This window comes from Phyllostomus hastatus, unplaced genomic scaffold (assembly GCF_019186645.2).
Source record: "Phyllostomus hastatus isolate PE091 unplaced genomic scaffold, TTU_PhHast_1.1 phas_contig_34, whole genome shotgun sequence".
NCBI lineage: Eukaryota > Metazoa > Chordata > Mammalia > Chiroptera > Phyllostomidae > Phyllostomus > Phyllostomus hastatus.
The window spans coordinates 34,623,605-34,631,424 of NW_025333857.1; the positions used below are offsets into that span (position 1 = coordinate 34,623,605).

The window sequence follows — 7,820 nt, forward strand, 5'->3', positions numbered from 1 at the left end:
TCCAGTAAGATGGAGGCATAGGTGGGCGCACTGTACCTCCACGGACAACCAAGATTGGAACAACAACAATTTAGAGGCAGAATAACACCCAGAACTGGTAGAAAATTTATCTGAATGGGAGTCAGACAGACAAGAAGTTGAAATAGACCCGTTTATCCAGACTGGTAGGAGGGGCGGAGACAAGCAGCCGGGCACAGAGAACACGGAGAATTGGGCACATAAGGCAACTGGGAGCGCGTAAGGCATCTGGGGCACGCAAGATCACAGCGGGTGGACCCTGAGTACGCAAGCGGCAGCTGGCAGACCCAACTGAGGCGGCAATTGTGGAGCAGGGCAGAGCACGCAACCAAGGATCCCAGGGAAAGGACTGAGGTCCCATGGAGAACAGAGCTACGGCCATTGTTCCCTCTCGACCCCGCCCCCACATACAACGTCACAATCTAGCGACTGGGGTGCCCGGCCCTGGTGAACGCCTAAGGCTCCACCCCTCACTGTAACAGGAGCGACCAGACCCCCAAAAAGAGAGAGAGAGAGAGAGAGAGAGATGGCTCAAACAGAAGGACAAATCAGTGCCCCAGAACTCATCCTTTTGAGTGACTAAGAGATAGCTAACCTATCAGATGCACAGTTCAAAACACTGGTGATCAGGAAGCTCACAGAATTGATTGATTTTGGTCGCAAATTAGATAAACGAATGCAGGTTACCATAAAAGAAATGAAGGGAAATGCACAGGGAACCAATAGTGATGGGAAGGAAACTGGGACTCAAAACAATAGAGTGGACCAGAAGGAAGAAAGAAACAACCAAACAGGAAAGAACGGAGAAATAAGAATTAAAAAAAAAAAAACAAGGAAAAGCTTAGGAACCTCCAGGACATCTTTAAATGTTCCAACATCCGAATTATAGGGGTACCAGAAGGGGAAGAAGTAGAGCAACAGATTGAAAACATATTTGAACAAATAATAAAGGAGAACTTCCTCATTCTGGCAAAGGAAATAGACTTCCAGTAAGTCCAGGAAGCTCAGAGAGTCCCAAATGAGTTGGACCCAAGAAGAAACACACCAAGGCACATCATAATTACATTAGCCAAGGTAAAATTGAAGGAGAGAATCCTAGAAGCAGCAAGAGATAAGGGGACAGTAACCCACAAAGGAGTTCCCATCAGACTGCCAGCTGATTTCTCAAAAGAGACCTTACAGGCAAGAAGGGGCTGGAAAAAAGTATTCCAAGTCATGAAAGACAAGGACCTATATCCCAGATTACTCTATCCAGCAAAGCTTTCATTTAGAATGGAAGGACAGATAAAGAAGTTGTACCCAAGGAAGAACACACCAAGAAACATCATAATTATATTACCCAAGGTTGAAGATAAGGAGAGAATCTTAAAAGCAGCAAGAGAAAAGGAGACCGTTACCTATAAAGGTTCCCATAAGACTATGAGCTGATTTCTCAAAAGAAACCTTACAGGCAAGAAGGGACTGGAAAGAAGCATTCAAAGTCATGAAAGGCAAGGACCTACATCCAAGATTACTCTATCCAGCAAAGCTATCATTTAGAATAGAAGGGCAGATAAAGTGCTTCCCACATAAGGTCAAGTTAAAGGAGTTCATCATCACCAAGCCCTTATTTTATGAAATGCTAAAGGGACTTATCTAAGAAAGAGAAGATAAAAGATATAAACAGTAAAATGACAACAAACTCACAACTATCAACAACTGAACCTAAAATACAAAACAAAACAAAACAAAAACACACGAAGCAAACAAGTAGAACAGGAACAGAATCACAGAAATGGAGATCACATGAAGGGTTATCAGTAGGGAGGAGGAGGGGGAAAATGTACAAGGAATAAGAAGAATAAATGGTAGGCACAAAATAGATAGGGGAGGTTAAGAATAGTATAGGAAAAGGAGAAGCCAAAGAACTTATATGTTAAGGGTGGGGAATGCTGGTGGGAGGAGGGATGCAGGGCAGAAGGGAATAAAGGGGAGAGAAAAAAATGGGACAACTGTAATAGCATAATTAATAAAATATATTTTAAAAAGTGAAAAAAGGGCATATGTACCTAATCTTAGTAATTAGGACTATTCGATGGGGTACCAATTATATATAAGCAAAAAGAAGAGAAGGAAGAGGAAAGATGAAAAGCATATCAGGTAAAGCTATCTTCATTGGGAAGAGGGCTGACATTAGCACCCAGGCAAAGAGATTTATCTTACCTTTTCACTTCTTTTCTTTAGTCACTAGATCACAGGATGGATTCTTCTTCATTTTAGGAAACTGGCAAGATTCAATGATTTGGTGGATAGAATACAGAGAATGTGAGAATCCCCAAAGGAGTTAAGCCTAGAATGGAAAAAGAAAGTTGAGCCAGTTCACAATTCCAAAACTACTGACTACTGGATTAATGGAGTGTGCAATTAGAGTTACACTTGAATGTCTTGTCACTAACTCTCCAGTTTTACAAATTTGAGTTTTTCTCTCCCTTTAAGTAAGAGTTAATATTTAATGAGCAAATATCCTGTGCCAGATTACTATGCTAAATGTAAAACACTGGCATGAGTTAAAAATTTAATCCTCATAGCAACTTTATAAATTAAGTTTATTATTGTATCTATTTTACAGACAAGGTGACTAAGCCTCAAGATAGATTCTGTTCTATATGGCAGATACCAAAGCTTTGGTTTTCATGACCACATTACCACATTATACTTCTTAGTGAATAAATGGAGAAACTCTTAAATTTCTTTTTGCTGGGTGACCAAATTTCAACCCCAAACTGGGATTGTCATTGCTAAAGAGTGGGCCAATGGAAATTTGGAGGCATTCTCTGCCACATTCAATAAGTCAGCACAATCAGTTTTCCTCTGGTGTTGGAACAGATTACTGTTTCTTCAGCTGAGTGCCAGATGAAGTAACTGGCTTGCATTTAGGGGTTGTTTTTTCTAAAGTGTCAAACCACATTCAGCAGTGGAATGCTCATACTACTGTGTATTTGGGAGGCTGATGGGCAATCTTGTAAATGTACATCTTCTCCCCTGTTACCTGCCATGCATATTATCATTTTCTCTCTTTCCCGTTCCCTCTTCCCCGTCCCTCTTCCTCTTTCTCTGTCCTTCTCTGTCATCCTCCCCATCCCCCCATTTTCTCTCCATTAAGCCCATATACTTTATTGGAATTAGATGCAATGGCATTTTTATTTTCTGGTTTCTTTTCTATTCACCTTTTGAAATAATTTTGGACTTCAGAAAAATTGCAAGAGTAATACAGATAATTTTTTTTAAAGATTTTATTTATTTATTTTTGGAGAGTGGAGAAGGGAGGGAGAAAGAGAAGCAGAGAAACATCGATGTGTTGTTGCTTCTCTAATGCCCTTAACTGGGGATCTGGCCCGCATCCCAGGTATGTGTTCTGACTGGGAATCCAACTGGCAGACCTTTATGTTACCAAGGTTTGCGGGATGATGCCCAACTCACTGAGCCATACCAGTCAGGGCCAGAGAATTTTTACATTCTCTCCACCCAGCTTCCTCTAATGTTAACATCTTTTAAAACAAAATTTTTAATTGATTTTTTTTAGAGAGAGAAAAGGTGAGAGAGAGAGAGAGAGAGAGAGAGAGAGAGAGAGAGAGAGAGAGAGATCAATTTGTTGTTCCATTTATGCATTCGTTGTCTGATTCTTGTATGTGCCCTGACCAGGGATCAAACCCACAACCTTGGGGTATATGGATGATACTCTAACAAGCGGAGCTACCCAGCCAGGGCTAATATGAACATCTTGCATAATCATAGTACAATGTCAAAATTAAGAAGTTGGTAGAGTAGTATTAAGTAAGCTACAGAGTTTCTATGCATTTTACTGTTTTTCTGCTAATGTTCTCCTGTTGTTGCAGAATTTGTTTTAAGATCTGGCATTCTATTTAGTCATTATGTCTTCTTTGTTTTCTGTGTCTGCCTGTGACATCTCCTCAGTCTTTCCCTTTCTTTCATGATCTTGACAATGTGCAGCCCAGTGAAAAAATTTGTTTATTGGGAGTCTTCTCTTCTTTATTGGGATCATTTTTTTCATATGATGTTTCTCAAGTGGGCTTATCTGGTGTTTCCTCATGATTAGAATACCACAGAAAGGACATGCCCTTCCCAGTGTATTATATTAGGGGGCATGTGAGGTTAATGACAGGTTTTTAATCAAGGGAGTGGCATGATACAATTTACCCTTTGGAAAGATAGGTCTGGCATCTAGGGACAGAATGAACTGAAGTGAAGAAAATTTGTCAAAGCCACCAATTAAGAGGCTGTTATAATAGACTAGGCAGGAGATGATGGTAGTCTGAACAAAGGCTGTGGCTGCAAAAATGGGGGTGAAAGTCTCAATATGAGATTTCTGAAGTAAAATTAGTAGAATTTGGGGACTGTTTTCATGAGTGACATGAGGAGAGAGAGGAACTGAGATGTTAGGCTATCAGGTAGACAGTTGATTCCATTATCAATTGGTAGCTAAAACCTTTGTAATTCAGAATCCTTAATAAGATTAAAAATGGTTTACTGGTGTGTGGCTGCTATAAAAATGATGCAGCCACCAACCGGCAGTGACCGTGGAACGCTGCTGATGGCTCGTTGAAATACAAGGAAAATCATACACAGAGACAACCAGGTCCTGTGGGGAAATAGGGACTGAACAGCCACTATCTCTCATGGGGAGCATCTCAGCCACCCTCTCTAGGGGAGAGCACCCCTAAAGGAGAGCGCCTCATTCTCCTGCCTGAGTAAGCTTTTTATTGGGTTCATTTGCATAAGAATTCAGGTAAAGCTCATTACTCATTGCTGGGAAGTAAGGATCAAACAATAGGTAACAAGGAACTCTGAGGGCCTATTTTGAGTCAGGGTCAAAGAACTGTAAAAAACTATAAGGAACAAACTTAGTTCTTCATTGGACCCTTATCATTTAGTTGAGAGCATTCTAAACAAAGCAGGTTTCACAGGATTTTACATATTCTTTCTTAGGCCTGATCACCTGGGGAACCTGCCCTTTCCTGCACAGGGCTGTACCACCCTCTGTCATTGTTTCAGGCTTAGGTGGAGCAAGGGAACTAAGGCAACCAAGAGATAAGGAGATTTTCTCACAGACAATGAAGACTCAGGCTATGTCAAAACCAAGGGGCGAGGGTCCATCACCCCCTTTTGCTGTAGCCCCCAAAGTCCTTCCTTGGGGGCCTCCCACATGATCGTGCCTGTCTTAGATCATTCCCCCTTGGGGAATCTTACCCGTCATTGGCTAAGCGACCAAGCATTGGGGACCAGTTATGGATGAAGAAGCAGAAGCAGCGCTCCTGCCAGGGAGATAAGCTTTCGTCTCCTTGCTGGTCTACGGTCCAAGGTCATTCCCTCAGCCTTAGCTTTGGTGGGGGTTACAGCTTCTGATACCAGGCAGGGTGGTTCCCAACATAGAAAGCTGTTTGAGTGTTTGTTAAAAACAATGCTGAATGAGAGAGAAAAAGAGATACTTAGCTTCATTTACTCTTGTTTTCAAGTTCTAGCATCTTGGGTCTATGAGTGAGGAGAGGCAGAAGTGTCAACATCTCATCGTGGCATCATTTTCTCTGGGTAAAAGGGAATTTTCATATGTCCTTGGAAAAACAGTTGTGGGATCTGCATGAATGAGTTAGTGTGCCTGAGTGAGGGGTATGGGAGAATGGGCAACAGAATGGGATGGGATCCATTGCAAACTGTCCCACGGCCAGGAATATGTCATATAAACTGGCTGTGTTTGTGACTCGGTACAGTGAAGCCAAGGTGGAAATCAAGAGGAAAGATGTGAAAATTAACCTTTTGTGCTCGTTTCTATGCTAGAAATAGAAGGAAGAAAAAACCCTTCAGATTGTCCTAATGTTGGAGAAGACTTTCTGATCTTCCATTACCTAGCAGCTGGTCCTATCACAATGCATCATGGAGGGAAAAGGAAGTTTAGTTCATTTGTAGTTTTAGGGTTATAATTATGTGTTAATATAAATATTCCACAACGAACATTTTTGCTGGTTCAGAGGCAGCTGCCTTTAGCGTGGGTTATGGGTTGTTGGCTGGTTTCATTCAAAGGTCACACACTTGACCCTGAAGTCACCTTCTGCTCCCATGTAACTTGATGGTCTCCAGGTTCAGGCGGTTGGGGAACTTGAATGCTTATCCATCTGGCAGCTTGACGGTCAGCTCTGCCTGGTCAAAAGTGATGCACACCTCCACATCTCTTCCAGGCTGGAAGGGGAAGACAGACTCCCAGTGCTCCTTCCCCCACACCCCTGCGTTCTTGCTGTTACGCACAATGACGTTGACGTCCTGTGTATCCCTTGGCATCAAGGGCCACCTCATCCTGCACTCGAAGGCACTCCCCAGGTTTGAGATTCATGTTGTTGGACACCGGATCCACATGAGCCATGACTGAGGACAGGAGGATGATCCTGGGGCCTGCACAACCAGCTGTCTGAAGACTCCCAATAAACAGATTTTTTCACTGGGCTGCACATTATTATCATTTGTAGATCTTTTAAAAAATATAGATGGCCAGGACCCATCCCAAGTGGTTCTGATAAGTAGTTGTTATTATTCAGAAATTCTTTGGTTGAAAGTGGCAGAAATGCAACTCAAATCAGCCTCTGCTAACAATTCAGGGTGGGTTGTTATTAGCTATCTACTACTACATAACAAAGTACCCAATTACCCCAAACTTGGCAGCTTGAAACAGTTATCTCATACAGTTTCTGTGAATCAGGATTTGGGTAGTGACTTATCTGGTACTTCTGCTTCAGGGTCTCTCATGAAGTTGAAATCAAGGTGTCAGCTGACTTTAATCATTGAAAGGCTTGTCTGGGGTTGGAGGACTTACTTCTGAGGTGGCTCACTTACATTGCTGGCAAGACAGTGCTGGCCGTTGGCAGGTGACCTGACTATTTTGCTGCATGGATTTTTGCACAGGACTGCTGGAGTATTCTCACGATATGTTGGGTGGTTTTCCCCGGATCGAGCAATCCAAGACAGCAAGGCAGAAACAGCTTGATACAACTTATGGCTAGAATTAAGGTATCTTTGAGCAGAAGGAGGAGGATGGTATTCACGGGTTGGTTATTTATTGTTGCAAAGGCTAAAAGCCCATCCTTAAAGAGAGTTGTAGGTCCTAGAGCCAATATAACATATTCCACTGTACCCAGTCATTTTTTAATGGGGTAAAAATGATTAAAGTGAATATCAAGGGAAGGCTTGAAGGGAAAACAATACTAATTAAAAAAATCCCCAGGGTTATGTGTGACTCACCTCTACTCATAAGAATAGGCTTAGATCTGTCTTAATAAAACTGTAGCATTTGAGGAGCTCTTTAGTTTATAGATGGTTTCATAACATTTTATTTGATCTTAAGAACAATCTTAGGTTTGTAGGATGGAGTCAAGAGGGTTGGGACTGAAAGACATAGCTAATAATAGTGAACACTCACCAAGTGTGGGACATTTCACTGAATGTTTCATATTTATTAACCCTTAAACCAGACACATGAGGTTGGTGTTAATAATTACAAGTTTGAGAGAGGCTTGGCTTCCTTGGGCTCAGAGGAGTTAAACGGCCTGCTCATGATCAAGCATCAGAGCTGGAATGAGAACTCAGGCTTTCCTGCACACAGCGCCACCTGCTTTCCACTTGGTCATTTCACTTTTCAGCATTACCAACCATTGCTGCTGCCTTCTCCACTTGCTGTAACCTTTTACTTTTTTACATTTAAAAAAATATTTTATTTTTTAACTTCCTTCCTTCCTTCCTTTCCTTCCTTCCTTCTTTTC

General features: G+C 41.9%; 1 pseudogene; it reads right to left on the reverse strand.

Annotated features, from left to right (window-relative positions):
- Positions 1-6,083: 6,083 nt before the first annotated feature.
- On the reverse strand, positions 6,084-6,430 carry LOC123819910 (annotated as a pseudogene).
- Between the last annotated feature and the right edge of the window lie 1,390 nt (positions 6,431-7,820).